The sequence below is a fragment of the Schistocerca serialis genome, chromosome 3 (assembly GCF_023864345.2).
Source record: "Schistocerca serialis cubense isolate TAMUIC-IGC-003099 chromosome 3, iqSchSeri2.2, whole genome shotgun sequence".
Classification (NCBI taxonomy): domain Eukaryota; kingdom Metazoa; phylum Arthropoda; class Insecta; order Orthoptera; family Acrididae; genus Schistocerca; species Schistocerca serialis.
In genome coordinates this window covers 335,111,180-335,130,333 of record NC_064640.1, presented here as the reverse complement: position 1 = coordinate 335,130,333, position 19,154 = coordinate 335,111,180, and positions in this window count along the sequence as shown.

Below are 19,154 nucleotides of genomic sequence, written 5' to 3'. Positions count from 1 at the left end.
AAACTCAGATTCGGTGAATAGTCCATCTAATGCAATGGAGTGGACACCTGAACACTAGGCACACAACGCCATTTCATATCTATCATCAGCATCGTCAACAGCCAAGTCCATCGTTTGACGATGAGGGCTCTTTGAGTCGTCGTGCATCATAAGCTCCCAGCTGGAATCTGGCTGTCGTCCTTGGTCTTTGCTGGTAAGTTGGGCACTTATCTTGACCACCTGCCATTTTTACTTGTATAAATAGAACAAGTGGTCAGTTTCTGTCTCGAGGATAGTGAGTCACTTCCATCGTAATGAAACATTTTTACCACACATTCATAGTGTGAGGAGGGGAAGGGGGATGGGGGAGAGAAGGTTATACTGCAGCACGACTGAAAGTGATAGCATTGCTGCTGGAAATATGAACTACAGCACCAGTAGCCTCTCTGAATTTCTACTCTTTGTAGCTCTGCAAACATGCATGACGACTGAAACAGCATATTATCTTGCAGTTCTCGTTTTCCTACCTTCAGTAATTTTTCTCGGGATATCAGTTTTATTTCCGATAGCTTGTTCAGCATTAATAGTTACATTATTTAAACAGTCTTCTCTGGTCTATCCATTAATCTAATACCCTTCATCAACCATTAATTCAGATCGTGGTTCTCCTTGGCACTGTTTGCGCATGCTTTTTATCCTCATATTATTCGTTTCATCAACCAACTTGAAAATGGAATATCCGTATTCCGCCATCCCTTTGAGCAACAGTTGACCTTCCTCAAAATCAAACATTCCTAGGATCACTTTGTATATAAACCCAATTCTGGTACCGAGCGAGGTGGCGCAGTGGTTAGCACACTGGACTCGGATTCGGGAGGACTATGGTTCAATCCCGCGTCCGGCCATCCTGATTTAGGTTTTCCGTGATTTCCCTAAATCGCTCCAGGAAAATGCCGGGAGGGTTCCTTTGAAAGCGCACGGCCGACTTCCTTCCCAGTCCTTCCTAATCCGATGAGACCGATGACCTCGCTGTCAGGTCTCCTCCCTCAAAACAACACAACCCAATTCTGGTACTGCTCATTTACCGAACTGAACGCCTGGTACTGGAATATAAAGTAACAAATCTTTTAAACTGGTTTAGTATGGGCTTTGATGGCACTTGTTGTCTTCATCATTACATGCCAACTTTGTATGCTTTCGGTTTCCATTGGCACCACACGTTGCTTGAGATATGACACATATTTTACTGTGAGAATAAACAACTGCACCCATTGTGATGACTTATAATTATCGGTTCTACCTTGTTTCCAACAAGTAAAACCTTCGTCATACCAGTTCTCTTTCAAAAACGTTGCGTAGTCATTGACCCCTAGACTTGCACTATTACATGGTCAGACCTTATTCGAACAATGAATTGTTTTCACGCAACTTTACACTACCTCACCCCACCAACACCCCCCTCCTCCTCCTCTCTCTCTCTCTCTCTCTCTGTCTCGCCAATCCTTCCTCCCCCTCACTCTCACTCTCACTTTCTCTCTATAGGTTTGTCTCTTTCATTATTTCTTCAATATGTGATTTTCAGTGTCATCTTTTGGATTTCTTTATATTTCAGTCGCAAGGCTGGAAGATTTAGTAGATATGTATTCATCCTTATCTAACTTCTGTAGCAGCATTATTTAGACAACATTGTTCATACTCTCTTCAGCTACAGCTAAAGTTATTACTTATTACGGTATGTATTTCTCTCCTTTACTGTCCTGAACTACGTCTGTCTTTATATACTAATATTCCATTGACGAATGAATTTAGCTAATTTAAATTGTGAAAACTGCTTGTCAAAGTGTCAGTTTTCTAAATTATCTTGTCTTCCGCGTATTCTGAATTACGAGCATCTAGCAGAAATGTTTTACACTAAATGATCGACCACTGAAACTATAACAGGCTTCGACTAACAGAGTGAAGGTATCTCTGACTAGAGGTATCTCTGCAAGCAGATCTGCGAATCATTAGTAAGCCAGCCTGGACGCGTGGTCTCAGGATAGTTCCCCGTTTGTATAAGACAAAGTATTCTAGTCTGTCTCTGTCTGCATTTCCGCGTGGTGTTCCGGGAACAGCTCTGACTGCTGCTCCCTTGTTTATGCTATGGAAGACAGGCATAGTAGCGTCCTTTGAAGTTGTTCTCTTATTATCATTCTCATGCATCGACTTTCAGTCAGTTCCACAAGAAAGTGTACGCAGTTATCTGTATGATATAACATTTATGTTTACATGAAATTACTTGTTATTACTCATTGCGCCGGCCGTTGTACCGAGCGGTTCTAGGCGCTTCAGTCTTGTACCGCGCAACCGCTACTGTCGCAGGATCGAATCATGCCTCGAGCATGGATGTGTGTGATGTCCTTAGGTTAGTTAGGTTTAAGTAGTTCTAAGTTCTAGCGGACTGATGACCACAGACGTTAAGTCCCATAGTGCTCAGAGCCATTCGAACCAATTGAATATTTCGCTGCCCCAAAGAAATCCATCAAAACGTTTTTCCACAACTTACACAATACTGGAACTAAATAGCCATAATAAACGAACACGTTATACACAATACATATGGGAACTTAATTTTTCTTTACTATGGTGCTATAACATTCACCCTGCAATTTTATGGAGTATTTATGTCTCAAGTTCGTTATTTGAGGACATGACAATGACACATTGACTTTGCTTGAAATGCTGTTATGTTCAAAAATGGTTCAAATGGCTCTGAGCACTATGGGACTTAACATCTGAGGTCATCAGTCCCCTAGAACATAGAACTACGTAAACCTAACTAACCTAAGGACATCACACACATCCATGCCAGAGGCAGGATTCGAACCTTCGACCGTAGCAGTCGCGCGGTTCCGGACTGAAGTGCCTAGAACCGCTTGGCCACCGAGGCCGTTGCTGTTATGTTCCACGCAGAATTTGGTGGGTGGTGGAGGTGCAGATAGAGGGGGTGGAGGTGCTGATAGTGGGGTACACATTAGGACAGCGGTAGTGGTGGGGGTTACGAACAGGCGCTGTAGGGGAAATGCTGAGCGCTGGAGGGGATGTGCCATTCTAAACTTAAGTCTACACTTACATTTTTTGTAAATATTCAGTAGAGCACCTCCAAGACCATTCTTGCATGTTGAGTATTGAAAAAGGTCTACCACCTTTTCTTTGGTTAGTATCTGACAGGAATTCCGCTGAAAATACAACAAAACCAGCTATTCATTTTCGCCTGCCTTGTTAAGAATTTCTAACTTTCAGAAAAGCAACACCAGTGGCGAAATTTGTGTAATACTTACAGCTTTTTCCTGTTGCCACATTAAAATCTGCTTCTTTTGCTAAAACACAGCATAGTTTACAAGTGTCACCTCACTAAGGTGTTGTGCAGAGGCAATGCCTTCACTTGTGTAGAACCAAAACCCATAGCATTTCTCGTTTTAACAGCTATCGATTACCCTTAAAACTTACGTTATTTTATCGAAAAAGTTTGTACTTACTAGAATAACATTGTAGATAATGAAGTTTTACGTAATAACCAAATGGAAAAATAGTCTCCTCCGTGCGTGCCATAATGTGATAAAATCTCATTTTAAAATTTCAAACCTGTTGTGAAAAATGTGGATTCTGTGGATATTTCACTCTGGCCTTATCGCTGCCACTCACGATCGCAAATGAGTATGCTAAGTCTGATCAGTTGTCTCGAGTTTTGTGTCAGATAGACACAGTCAACCAAACCTGAAGAAATATTGAATATGGTACCTACATTTCATACACAGCAACATATTATGTAATATGCACCAAACGCAAAATCATATCGATCCCTATTTTTCATTGTAAATTTTTTCGAATTTCGCTCAATGTCTTATTTCCATGCAAATATCTCAATAACTATGACCATTAACGAAATTATGGCACATCATCACGAAGCTCGTATATAAAACTATAAATAACGCAAAAATGAAATTGTTCTGCAGAATAGTTTCTATAAAATCGTTTGAGAAAGACTACAGGGCGTACGCCTCGGTTCTGTAATCGCAATTAAAGGGGCCAACATTTGTCGGCCTCCCCGTCCAAACAAAAATATGAACTCACCCAGCGCTTTGGACAGAAACTGGTTACTGCGCATCGGCCACCGTATCCTGCACGGACTTTCTTTTTCCTACTTGCCGGCCGAAGTTGCTGATCCTAGGCCATATGTTTCCTCTGTGTTTCGCTGATGGCAGCCATCATGACTACCTATGCCAACTGCGTCTCTTGTTGCTGACTGCTCATCTGGTTTGGCTGCTCATGCACATCTGATTATATGTGCTCCAAATTTGGTCGTGTTTCCACCGACCGCGAAGTTTAATAAGAGTATATGAAATTATAACACAAGTCTTAGAAACCAGATCATAACAGTTGTTTACGTTTCCCAAGCTGAATGTAGTGATAACAACATTCTTATTGCACTGAAGTGGCAAATTCAAAAGACTCTTCAAATGTGAATTTCATTAACTTAGGAATATTTGTTTTTAAATGCATTTCTTAAATTATCTGTTCCATAATGAATAACTAAATCATCATATAATACAAGAATATTTCGAATCTCTTCCGCAATTGTGTTTCAGATTCTGAGTCCATTACCTAATGAGTTCATTATATTATTCGTTCAATTGATCACTTAAACGTAAATAATATAAATCTCTACATGAAACCAGTTATACGTATGAAGTTCATTTATCGGTACTCTTTTAGGTCAATACCTTTCACCTCATTTCTATACTAGCAGACACATTGATATGTGTCCTTCATTACATCACGCCTGCATAGATTCGTTCTCACACTCCGGCAGCCACTCCTCTCCAACCGCCCTGGTTCTTTAAATGCCTTGCAGGCATCACAACACGTCTAACCCTTGGCAATCGCGGAGCTCATTCAACTCCTGCTGTTTATCGTATACAAACATGGAAGTGAACACACGTTATTTCAAAACTCTTAAATCTATTCTTTTTCTTAATAATCTTACCCTCATACTGTTCTACTATGTACAGTGAATTGCGCGTCACATCTGGATCTCTTAAGTATATTTCATATGTATGTTTTCTAAGAAAATGTTCTTGTCGGTAGCTCGTGTTCAAACTTGTCAGAGCCAGTAGGCTTCCCCTTAACTACCACGGTATCTCTTAACATCAACTACATCATATATGCCTCTTATTATTTTGGATTCAGAATCCGCCACTTCTACTGGATTTCGTCTATGTAACCTCCTCATCATACACTTCAGAATTCTCATAACACGCCTTTACTTTTTTCCTCAGTATTGAATGATTATTTGTTAATTTCGCTTAATCTTGTACATTTCTATAATACGTCTTGTTTCGTAAAAACATATTATGTCACCCTCTTTTTACTGCTTCATGTATAACTTTTGTTCTGTCAGTGACATTATATAATTTACCAATATTCTTCATCACATCCTTACTATTTGCAAATACATTCACGTACTACAATATAAAATTCTTCACTGTTCACTTTCACCACTTTGTTATTTATATTAATTTCCTTTACTATAACTCTCATTTCACACTTTGGTTTTTTTTTTGCTCCAAAAATCTGACTATTGTTTTCAGTTTCTGCTTTAATATCACCTTTACAGTTTTGTATCGAAAACATTCGTTTATAATCGCCACATAGCATCGCTTATAACTTCTGTGCAACAGATCATCAATATATCGAAATTTAATTCTATTCTCCATAGCATTTACCTTAACAGTCACACTGCCCTTCTCCAAACTCACGACGTCATCGTGATGTACCAACATATTCTTTCTTATAATAAAATTTACATCCCGATCTGATACCAACATGTTCGTAATTCTCATTACTTTTTCGCTGTATCTCATTTTCATTAATATTTGTGTCTTTATTCCACCAGTATCTGCAACCTCAAATCACTGCACTGGTATCAGTTGTACGCTGTATCTACGTATTATTTGCTCGTAAGATCCTTTTTTCACAATGGCACATAACTTGCTATCTATCGCAGTGATCGCTACTGTTAGACAACTACCAGCTTCAACCCTCACGCTAAAATGATAATTTTCCTTGTTCTAATTCATTGACTCTTCCTGTTGTGGGTTGGCAGAAGAGCCAACACCAGTTTACTAGAGGAAGCCGAAAGGCACGCGTTTTAGCTCACGTAGGCTGGCGTGAGGTCTGGAACAGGTCAAGGAAATTAGAATTTAGAAAAACGGACGTAGCTGGTGAAATACTTAACTTTAATCCATTAATGATGAGCGTCGCTCTTGACGGTACATGTTTTACAGTATCAATAGTAACTGGTAATGGCGCCTTGCTAGGTCGTAGCAAATGACGCAGCTGAAGGCTATGCTAACTGTCGTCTCGGCAACTGAGAGCGTATTTTGTCAGTGAACCATCGCTAGCAAAGTCGGTTGTACAACTGGGGCGAGTGCTAAGAAGTCTCTCTAGACCTGCCGTGTGGCGGCGCTCGGTCTGCAATCACTGCTAGTGGCGACACGCGGGTCCGACGTATACTAACGGACCGCGGCCGATTTAAAGGCTAGCTACCACCTAGCAAGTGTGGTGTCTGGCGGTGACACCAAACTTCCCCCTTATTCGTATTTTATTGAGATGATTATTACATCGACTGTTACTGTGAAATATTGACCTTCCACCAAGGTTCTCTCGGTCTAAATAATAATTTTGTCTACAATCATGAAAATGTAGATTCTCATAACTGCTCTCTCTGTCGCAATCAAAATTTTGTTTGGGTCACGAAAAATGGTCTCTTCGTTTCCTACATATTCTCTTTCTAGCAAAAGCTTACCATACCTTTCATTTTCATTTATGGGAACATTTCTTACGTTATAACAATTATCTTACTCACCATTCTTTCATTTCTACCTTACACCCTTCCAGCCATTTCCTTTCGTTGCTTTTTGTGGCAGAGCCTACAAAGTATTCCCAGGTTTCTTTCTATCATTCCTCATGTGGAGTACTTTTCTCATAGTGACAATTCTGTGTAACCTACGTATTTTTTAATAGTTGCCTTCATTAAGAACATTTCTATTTTTCTTCCTATGGTTACTTCTGTTGTGTACTTTTCTCTTCGTAACAAATATGTGGAAAGTAACTATTTTTACATAGTGGTCTTCTTTATTAGAATTTCCACTGTTGTTATTCACCGCAGTAAGCTTTCTTAATTTTCAATGTAACTTTTCTTCTACCCGTCGAGCAAATGTATTGGTCCCTCTGACAGTAAAATCAGACTTTCGCTGAATACCAGCTACACTGTCAAATATCTCTTTAGTATTGGTGTTTACAAAACTCAGCACTTACTCTATTCTGTTAGACAGTGTTGAATCAGTTTCATTAAGTTTTCTGTTTAACATAGAGATTGACAGCTCAAAATTTTCAATCTCTATTCAGACAAAAAATCTCGTTACAGAATATACTTATACTGTTGGAGTGTTCTGGATTTACCCATCCGTACTAGGTTATTATTTACATCGGAACTTCAATCACAATTTATAGCAATCTTTAGTACTGACTGCCAGCCGGTGTGGCCGTGCGGCTCTAGGCAGTCATCTCTGACATTAGCTTCCAAAGTTTTAATCACTTTTTGCATAATATTTCGAGCAGTTCCCCCCCCTCCCCCCTTTTTCTGGCGTTGCGCTAAGCTGTGTTGCTTCCCGCGCTGTCCTTGGGCGTTGCGATCTCTCCTGATGCGTGGCTATCATCGCCACGTCTGCTGCCGCTCTCTTCTTTCTTCCCTCGCACGATGTCTTCTCGACTGTCGTTAGTTATGATTCACTCGCAAAATGTTTCTAATCCTCGGACGTGACTTGTATTTCCCCCTACGCGGACTTAGTATGATTTGCGACACACTTCTCGCACTCTGCGACTTGAACAGTTTTAATGTTGCTACCCACAGATCAAAAATTTCAGTTAGTTTTTAAAGTTATTCTCTTCCTGCTTCCTCTCCCATTGCACTTACAGTCGAAACTGCGCTTCCTATTCTTAACACAAATTTGCAATGAATAGTTCCTTTCGCTGTAAGGTATTCAAACGCAGTCGGATTTCTTCCCACTCAAAGAATGTCAAATGCATCTACCACAAGTTCACCAACTGCTATCGTATTTTCACACACAAGGAATGCCAAGTGTAAAATCACCCTTTTTTTTACTAAACCCTGCAGCAGTGTCACAGTTTAGTTGGTGGGTATATAGTATGACTAGCCATGCTTTTCCGATAGAGATTAAAACAACCAGTCCTTAGATTATTTTAGTAAATCGTCGCATAGGATTTCCTCCTACCCGTTTCGCCGCAAAGCTCTAGTACTTGATGATCCTCGCAGAAGTAGCACCAGTGCCATCGCATTCTCTGGGAAGGGCAATTCTGTATACTGTGATTTCTAAATGATAAAAGCGGGAAATAATACTGTAGCGTGTGAATTTTCCTGCGCCCATCGATGATTGTTACATGTTGTGTTGATTCCATTCAGTGTAAGTTCATCAGTGAAAATGGTTCAAGTGCATCTGAGCACTATGGGACTTAACTTCTGAGATCATCAGTTCCCTAGAACTTAAAACTACTTAAAGCTAACTAACCTAAGGACATCACACACATCCATGCCCGAAGCACGATTCGAACCTGCGACCGTAGCGGTCGCGTGGTTCCAAACTGTAGCGCCTATAACCGCTCGGTGACCTCGGCCGGCTCATCAGTGAATAGCAGTAACAGAAGCATTTGACTATTTTCAGTTAACCAGCGACAAAACTGAAGCAATGTGGCGTCCTCGCCAGTGTGAAGATGGTGCACACGCTACGTGTAAAATGGGTACAAGTTTTCCGAATGTAATGTTCACCACACACGTTTTCGTGTAACATTGTGTCGCCATGTGCCGGTAGTAGTACTACGTTACACACGTTTCAACAATGTGTTGCTGTTATTGCACAGGTTGTTGAACTATGCGCTAAGAACAAAAATGGAGACTAGAAAGAATACATTTTACGCGCAGTGTCAATAAAATTCTTGTAAACGTTCTACGATGAGAAAGTCGACGTATCGAAAAGCGCCGACGGTATTCCTCAACATCAGTAGGAGCATTCCCATCGCAGTAGCCGTAAACATAAACCATATGTGCAAATTCTTATTTCGTGTAGGTGTTGGCATTTTAGTCAGCGCGTGAACACACAATTAACCGATGCTTCCGTCTGATGCACTCCCAGTCCCTCGCACTACTTCCCTCACAACACACTATGGTCAACTGCACGTTCAACCGGACTACTCGCATGGCACAAAGACTTATGAAGCAAAGAGGTTGAAAGGAACGAGTTTGGTTGGACTATAACAAAACGTTAAACAGGTTGGGTGGGTACGAAACATGTATGTCATTAGCCCACAAACAAATGTACATTAAATGTGTCCTATCTCTGAAACCATACGGAATAGGGCATATGTCCATATGAGATATTTGCTTCAATTCTTCGTTCCTGTCATATCCCTGAGTTTTCACCATTCCTCTTGCGACACGCTGTGTACTCTACAAGAACTGGTAACAACACTAAACATGAACAACACTAATGGACTCTGGTGCCCGTTCTACCTCTCGCAGAAAACTGTAACTATAATCACATTCTCGTCGATGTTGTGTACGTGCACGATGTTAAACTGAGATCCGACCATGTATTCTAGGTGCCTCACTTCTTTTTGCTAGGTAGTTGTATTGGATTGCGTTAGAAATCGTTTACTGTGTCAAAACTTCATACAAAAACAGGCATTTATTCAGAGCAATTTGCTACGTGTTAGAGCGCCGCTTCCGATATACGGGGAGATGAGCCTCCTCTGGATCAAATCCGCGTGGCGAATTAACGACAAGCTTTGGTGAGACAGCCAGCCGGGATGTGGATTTTTAGGCAGTTTCCCACCTCCCACTAGGTAAATATCAGGCTTGTACCCACGAACCGTCTCAAATACACGCTACGCAGACAATTCGAGAAACGTTCTCACACTTCAACGTAGATTTACTTTAGACGCAGATTGAAGTGGTGGGGTCAAAAGGAACATCCGACTACTACGAGTAAATGCTTCTAATATTGCCTCAGTCCATATGACAGTTCCGACGCAGTAGAAGAAACGGGAAAAAGCAAAAGCAAAGGAGATTCAGGACATTTTTGTGAAGACATACTTTCATGTTCTCCCAACAATACATAAAAGAGCAGTTAGCTTACAAGCCACATCACTTTCTTGGGTTGCTTTCGTAAGTGCTATGAAAATAAACCTATCTTCACTCAGGGATGTTGTCAAGAAATAAATTTCCCACTAATAACTTGATAATAATTTAATTTCTGGATCAATCCTGTTGCTGTCCGTTATCTTCCAGTTAATATCACCGAGCGAGGTGGTGCAGTGGTTAGCAAACTGGAATCGAATTCGGAAGGACGACGGTTCAAACGCGCGTCCGACGACCCTGATTTAGGTTTTCCGTCGTTTCCCTAAATCGCTTCAGGCAAATGGCGGGATGGTTCCTTTCAAAGGACACGGCCGTTTTCCTTCCCTATCCTTCCGTCGCTGTTTGATCCCCTTCACCAAATCAACCAACCAACAATCTAGTAATGTACACACCTGGAAATGGAAAAAAGAACACATTGACACCGGTGTGTCAGACCCACCATACTTGCTCCGGACACTGCGAGAGGGCTGTACAAGCAACGATCACACGCACGGCGCAGCGGACACACCAGGAACCGCGGTGTTGGCCGTCGAATGGCGCTAGCTGCGCAGCATTTGTGCACCGCCGTTGTCAGTGTCAGCCAGTTTGCCGTGGCATACGGAGCTCCATCGCAGTCTTTAACACTGGTAGCATGCCGCGACAGCGTGGACGTGAACCGTATGTGCAGTTGACGGACTTTGAGCGAGGGCGTATAGTGGGCATGCGGGAGACCGGGTGGACGTACCGCCGAATTGCTCAACACGTGGGGCGTGAGGTCTCCACAGTACATCGATGTTGTCGCCAGTGGTCGGCGGAAGGTGCACGTGCCCGTCGACCTGGGACCGGACCGCAGCGACGCACGGATGCACGCCAAGACCGTAGGATCCTACGCAGTGCCGTAGGGGACCGCACCGCCACTTCCCAGCTAATTAGGGACACTGTTGCTCCTGGGGTATCGGCGAGGACCATTCGCAACCGTCTCCAAGAAGCTGGGCTACGGTCCCGCACACCGTTAGGCCGTCTTCCGCTCACGCCCCAACATCGTGCAGCCCGCCTCCAGTGGTGTCGCGACAGGCGTGAATGGAGGGACGAATGGAGACGTGTCGTCTTCAGCGATGAGAGTCGCTTCTGCCTTGGTGCCAATGATGGTCGTATGCGTGTTTGGCGCCGTGCAAGTGAGCGCCACAATCAGGACTGCATACGACCGAGGCACACAGGGCCAACACCCGGCATCATGGTGTGGGGAGCGATCTCCTACACTGGCCGTACACCACTGGTGATCGTCGAGGGGACACTGAATAGTGCACGGCACATCCAAACCGTCATCGAACCCATCGTTCTACCATTCCTAGACCGGCAAGGGAACTTGCTGTTCCAACAGGACAATGCACGTCCGCATGTATCCCGTGCCACCCAACGTGCTCTAGAAGGTGTAAGTCAACTACCCTGGCCAGCCAGATCTCCGGATCTGTCCCCCATTGAGCATGTTTGGGACTGGATGAAGCGTCGTCTCACGCGGTCTGCACGTCCAGCACGAACGCTGGTCCAACTGAGGCGCCAGGTGGAAATGGCATGGCAAGCCGTTCCACAGGACTACATCCAGCATCTCTACGATCGTCTCCATGGGAGAATAGCAGCCTGCATTGCTGCTAAAGGTGGATATACACTGTACTAGTGCCGACATTGTGCATGCTCTGTTGCCTGTGTCTATGTGCCTGTGGTTCTGTCAGTGTGATCATGTGATGTATCTGACCCCAGGAATGTGTCAATAAAGTTTCCCCTTCCTGGGACAATGAATTCACGGTGTTCTTATTTCAATTTCCAGGAGTGTATGTCTGAAACTCTACCATAAAATTTTGATGCCATTTTTTGCAGTGGACAGTGCAGTAACGGCATTATTGAAAGATTTCCCATTCTGTATAACCTTCCATGCATTCGGCGTACATTATGTGATATGTTAACGTGGAACTACTGCACTTCCAGTCCCCGAAATTATACGCATAGAATTGTTCTTGTACGCTACTTAGAGCGTACATGTTTGCAGAAAATATTTATTACTTCTGGAGAACCAAATGATGCAAATTACTTGAAATTTGGTGTTGTACTGACGGACACTTCTAATGTTAGGCTAACGTTTTGCGGCAAGAGCACAAAGTTCTTTCTCTGACAGCGTTTTTTGCATTACTAAGTTGGCCGGCAGGGGTGGCCGAGCGGTTCTAGGCGCTACAGTCTGGAACCGCGCGACCGCTACGGTCGCGGGTTGAAATCCGGCCTCGGGCATGGATGTGTGTGATGTCCTTAGGTTAGTCGGTTTAAGTAGTAATAAGTTGTAGGGGACTGATGACCTCAGAAGTTAAGTCCCATAGTGCTCAGAGCCATTTGAACCATTACTAAGTTGTAAGCTTAATCAATATGTAACAGTAATGCAAACATGAAAAACAAAGTAGGTGTACAGCATTGTTTTTAACTATATCACATTCAAAGAAGAAAGCGAGCGAGTTGGAGCAATGGTTGAAAATCTTTTCATATGTTGATTGGCTGACATTTGTTTGACCCACACAGATAGTAGTGCAGAGTTCAATAATGAATTTATACAGTGATCGAAGCACTGTCACATTTCAGTGTTGGTACTGTCACTGATTTAATCCGTGCTTGTAGACATTATAAAGTTAACGTCTAAATAGCAAATACTGTTACAAATAGATAGTGCGCATTCCGTTTGTTAGGAGTGAGATACCTCGTATAAAACCCCAGTAGTCTGAGCAGTGTACAGTGCATAGGCAAGCCACAAGTGACCCTATTAATTCTGTGTGGGATGCTTTGTGGGAAGTAAGTTGCGAGTGGTGAGGCCTACACGCCACGTCTCAGGAATTCCTATTGACGATGACGTAACAGCAACGCAGTCTGGGCTGCATTGCCTCTTGGTCTCCTCTTCAGTGTGGATACCGATATAAAGAAGTAAGGCAGCCATAGAGGGCTGCCGTCCTATTTTTGATTATCCGTGTTTCCTGTAAACTGTTCAATTTGAAAGCTGAGATTGTCCCTTAGAAAAATGAAAGGTGTATTTTCTTCCCCATCCCAGCCCATAATGAGCTTACGTTCTGTCTATGATGAGGCCATCATCAATAGGATCTTAAATTTTATTTTCCCTTCTAAAGGGAAAGTAGTTCTTGTCTGTGTGGACAACACAACTGCTGTCTGTTGAGGCGTGTAAAAACTGCACATAATCCCTGCAATAACTATACTTGCTGTTGATACTGAGCAAGGTGGCGCAGTGGTTAGCGCACTGGACTCGCGTTCGGGTGAGAGACGATTCAAATCTCTATTCAGCCATCAAGATTTAGGTTTTCCGTGATTTCTCTAAATCACTCCAGGCAAATGCAGGGATGGTTCCTTAGAATAGCGCACTACCAAATTTCCTCCTTCAATCTTTCGCAGTTGCAGCTTGTGCTTCATCTGCACTGACCTCGTTGTTGACGGGACGTTAAACTCTGATTTTCCTTCGTTTCTTAGATTTCCATACCTCAATAGATAAAAATGAAACCCTTCTAGGACCATTTGGATGTCCGTAAACGTGTGGAAAACCTTTGTGGAATATTTGTTAGACGTATTTAACGCAATGGGATGGAATTTGACACTGTATGAGAGATTAAAAGGGTGATACGAGTAGAGCGGGAGACAATTTGACTGTAAGAACCAAAAACTCTATTGAAATCAATGCCGAGGAAAATTTTTGAGGTAAGAAAGGAGATTGGAAGAAGTACTAACAATACAATTACACAACAGGACAATGAGCGCCTTTATCAATTTCCATCCAGGAAATGATAACGCCATATTTTGTTATTAGTATTATCAAAGAAACCACGCAATTCCGTCATTATTGTATATGTCTTACATGTATCTATTACCTTCATAACAAAGTAGATACGTGTATACTTCAGACAGTGTAATATTACTTTTGCAGGAACCCTGCTTTTATACTGATTTGCAATAATGTATCCGGAGGGCCTCTCGAATTTGCGCGTGTAAGTTCAAATGGTTCAAATGGCTCTGAGCACTATGGGACTTAACATCTGTGGTCATCAGTCCCCTAGAACTTAAAACTACTTAAACCTAACTAACCCTAACTAAGCTAAGGACATCACACACACATCCATGCCCGAGGCAGGATTCGAACCTGCGACCGTAGCGGTCACGCGGTTCCAGACTGAAGCGCCTAGAACCGCACGGCCACACTGGTCGGCTGCGCGTGTAAGTGCCTGATTGGATAACTTCAATGCTAATAACTCGAAAACGGTGTAACGTATCGAACATATTTCTTAATAACTGTTTCTCGACGCAATCTGTCCAGCAACACTGACAAACTTTACAGACTGTTTCTGACAACCCTGTATGTATATGAATGCGTGCTGAAAAGTAATGGCACTGATTCTTTTATGTGAAATCTCTTAATGCTTTTTAAATAAAACAATCTTTATTAACATTCTACATCTGTACTCTACATGTCTACGTATTTATTTCTCCGAACGAAAGATAAGTTTGTTGATACTTTCAGTGTAGAATGTTTGACTTTTTTGTCAGAACCACAACCTCACCTCTGCTGGCACCGCATCATCAATACGAAAGTGAACCCTCGAAGGCGTTCTTTAAGTTTTGGAAAAAGATGAAAATCGGATGGGGCCATGTCGGGACTGTATTTAAGATAATCGACGGCAGTGAACCACAGGTTTCGGGCTGTTGCAGATGTTGTGGTACTCGTGTGTGGTATGGGATTGTCACGCTGAAAGGAGACGTGCTTCTTGTTTGAAGAACTCTTAGAATTCGATTACATCACGCTGTTTTCCCCACACCGCCATGTTACACGCTAAAATTCGGAGCCCTCTAGCGACATACGGCTATAAATACATATGGATATGAAGAATAAATATGTAGAACGTTAATAACATTTGTTTTATTTGAAAAGCTTTAAAAGTTTTTACATAAAAATTCGGAGACATTACGTTTCAGTAAGTCCTCGTAATTAAGCTTTTATCCAATCCTCAGAGTGCGAGTCCTACTCTCACTTGGTTTTATTTTTATTTTATTTTTTTTTTTTTTTACTTCTGTTGCCACTGTTCTTGTCGTTGGTAATACCTACACTGTAGCGCTTGGTGCACAAAGTACCATTATCAGGCCATCCTATGATCAAAAAATCACAGTACATAAACTAAATATTTATTTAATCAACGTTTGCTAACACTTTCTCTATGATAGCAAACGCATGGTTAGAGTGCAGCCGTAAAACATAGTCCCATAGTGCTTAGAGCCCACCTCAAAATTTCATTCTGATGCAGTACTCCTCAGAGGTGTCGAAACCTTGGTCAGTGTACCGAACAGCTATCAGCAACCGGTAGGCTGTTTGATTTCTATGTTGAAAATAATATACGGTTGCTGAGAAACAGCCATTTTTAAAACTTTAGGATTCCTACCGTCCCAGATATCTAAGGCTGTGTCACAGTACAAAGACATCAGAAGAAAATTGTTAAACACAGGTTTGGCTATAAATTTTAAGAAGCATTGCGAAGAAAATGGACTTCTGTCAAGTTATTTAAATCGTATGTTACCATCAGATGGTGCATGAAGGACACAAAAACTTTTCAGTGCCTACTACAAAATTTCCGACAAAATTAGTGCTTTATACAAGAGACCTGTGTTTTGTATCTTGTGCTCACTAAAATTTTCCGCTTACATTTTAATTTTCAAATTGATTGATTTTGGGATTTTATTAAAGACGTGTGGGACAACTATAAGAATTGTACTGCAAAAAGACAAGAGAAGAAACTGGCTAATCTTAAGAACATATTACCTGTAAAAATGCTTGTTGTTAGTAGTTTTCAAAGCTCTGAGCATAAATGTATCAAGGGAATTCTGAATAATACTGCCTTTTTGGAAAAAGAACTTAAATACAATGTAATGCCTAAACTGGCATACAAAAATGTTGTAGAAAATATGATTGTAGACTGTAAAATACGCCTTGATAGTACCAGGGTAGACGCTTCTTGACAAACGAGGGTAGCTTTTGATGTATGTAGTATTTTTGAGAAACATGCAGTTAAAAAGTCCTGTCCATATGACTGTGATAAGAAATTGCTTCAAAATATTAATGTCAAGCTAAAAGAAAACAATACCCTTGTAATGAAGTCTGACAGAGGGAATACTGTAACCGTTGGTACTCAGAAGAAATAAGCGTCTAAAACATTACAATTTTTTGAGGAGAATAATGTTACGGAGCTAGGACGAGGATCCGATCCCCGTGATACAAAAAGGAATTAGGCTTGCCGTTAACAGCGCTACACCTTTGCTTAAGCCATTTCATATAAAAGCAGCTTATTAATATGAATCCACAGGTCCCAAAACTGGTTCCCAGTTTAAAGTACGTGAAATTCACCATCCGATACGTCCGACTGTGAACAGTATGAATAGTGCATCTCATGAATTAGCAAGGTTTCTTCACGAAAAAATAAAAAATCCTTTGTTTGTCGAAATAATTATTCTTTCGTCAATAGTCAAAATATAGTCAGTAAAATCCAAGATCTGCAGTGTGATCAAGACACTAAATTGTTTTCATCACATATTACAAACCAATATACTGTACTAACGTGCCTGTTCGAGCAACCACTGTCATCGTTGAAAATATCCGACGTACTTTTAAAAAAGATATTTCTGATGAAATCACTGACCTAATTAGTTTGCTAAGAATAGTAGTAAAATACAACTATTTTGTTTTCAATGGCAATCTATACCATCATCCTGACGGCTGGCAATGTGTAATCCACTTCCAGGCATTTTGGCTAATTCACTGGAAGACAAATTCTTCAATAATTTTTCAGCTACTGATCTGGGTATTTTGTCTTATATTCGGTACGTAGACGACATTTTGATCAACGTACAATGTTTCCCGGGACGAAATTTAGCACCTGCTTGAAATTTTTGATAGTCTTCATGAAAAAATCAGCTTCACTTGTGAATTAAAGAATGACGACCGTCAGCTTAATTACTTGGACCTCAGTATTGCTATTGTCCGCCCCCCGGTAGCTCAGAGGTCAGAGAGCTAGCGGCTCTCTGTAATAAAAAACCTGAGTGAAGGGATAAACAACGAACTTCAACGGATGTCATGTGACGTCCGCTACGACCAAACACAATGAACAACCAGGAACAAAATACAAAAAAAAAAAAAAAAAGTCGTCAGTAGGACAGAATGTCAATCCTAAGGGCCCGGGTTCGATTCCCGGCTGGGTCGGAGATTTTATTCGCTCAGGGACTGAGTGCTGTGTTCTCCTAATCATCATTTCATCCCAATAGACGAGAAAGTCGCCGAAGTGGCGTCAAATCGAAAGACTTGCACCCGGCGAACGGTCTACCCGACATTTACATTTTAGTATTGATATTGACAGAAACGGACGTTTTTTCGGTATTTTCCGAAAAGCGACCAATACAAATCAAATTGTTGCATCCTCATTCCCATAAAAAAGGATTCGAGCCTGCGACCGTAGCGGTCGTGCTGACTGAAGCGCCTAGAACCGCTCGGCCACATCGCCGGCTTCTCGATTCCATTTTAGGCCGTATTTCGTCTAGAATTTGTCGACTTCTGATTAAAAAATGTGAATTCCAAGTTACTTTTTCCACTAACAATTACGTGCAAAGAAATCTCATTCACAATTTCAAGTCCACAGTTGCTCCTCTACACATTTCCATCCAGCCATTCATCGTGCAGTTTCTGTGCCTTTGCCATCTGATAAGTTTAATGAAGGGATGAATACAGTAAAAACTATTACAGTTAATAACGAATATTATCCCACGTTAGTTGAAAAGCTATTCAAAACTAAAATTGACGCTAAAGTTACCAAGTTACGCAGCAGTGCGGTTTGACAGTAACGAGTACAAGAATGTTTTCTCGATTCAAAAAAATGGTTCAAATGGCTCTGAGCACTATGGGACTTAACATATGAACTTAGAACTACTTCAACCTAACTAACCTAAGGACATCACACATATCCATGCCCAAGGCAGGATTCGAGCCTGCGACCGTAGCGGTTGCGCAATTCCAGACTGAAGCGCCTAGAACCGCTCGGCCACAGCGCCGGCTTCTCGATTCCATTTTAGGCCGTATTTCGGCTAGAATTTGTCGACTTCTGATTAAAAAATGTGAATTCAAAGTTACTTTTTCCACTAACAATAACCTGCAAAGAAATCTCATTCACAATTTCAAGTCCACAGTTGCTCCTCTACACATTTCAAGTGTGTATAAAATCACTTGTGATACGTGTCCCATCTAATATAATGGGAAAAAATTGTAAGATTTTTTCGTGTCAGGTACAAGGAACATTTATTGGGAAAAAGAGGCACTAATGTACACAATTCCAATCTTGCTGATCATCTGTCAATTCCGGACACAAACCGAGAGGCGTTGAAGGAATTTCTATTTTACATACTGAACAGAAAGATCATGGGCTCGACCTACTCGAAGAGCTGGAGATTTTTAAGCCTATTTCTCAGAGTGATTGCCTCATGCTTAACGAACAGTTACAATTATGTAACAAATATTTTCAATTGTTTTAATCCGCTACTCGTGGAATTTTGATTCCTCTACTTTTACTATATTTCGCTGCCTCTGGTTCCTAAACATTATTTTCTTCGGATATCATAGATGTGTGGTACTAAAATTTCTTTCATGCAGATGGATTGTACAGCTGTTTGTATAATTTTTCTATATTATTGTGTCCCTTACATAATAGTAATTTCTGTAAAGCCTAATAGATGGCTCTTAGTTTTACATAATTTGCTTCACTACTGTGTATTTTCAAAAATACATTAAACTCTCTTCCTTTGTATTTTGTTCTTAAATTTAACTGTCGCTTTCTTTTCAATTATTTCATTTCAATGTTTCAGATGGTTACATGCC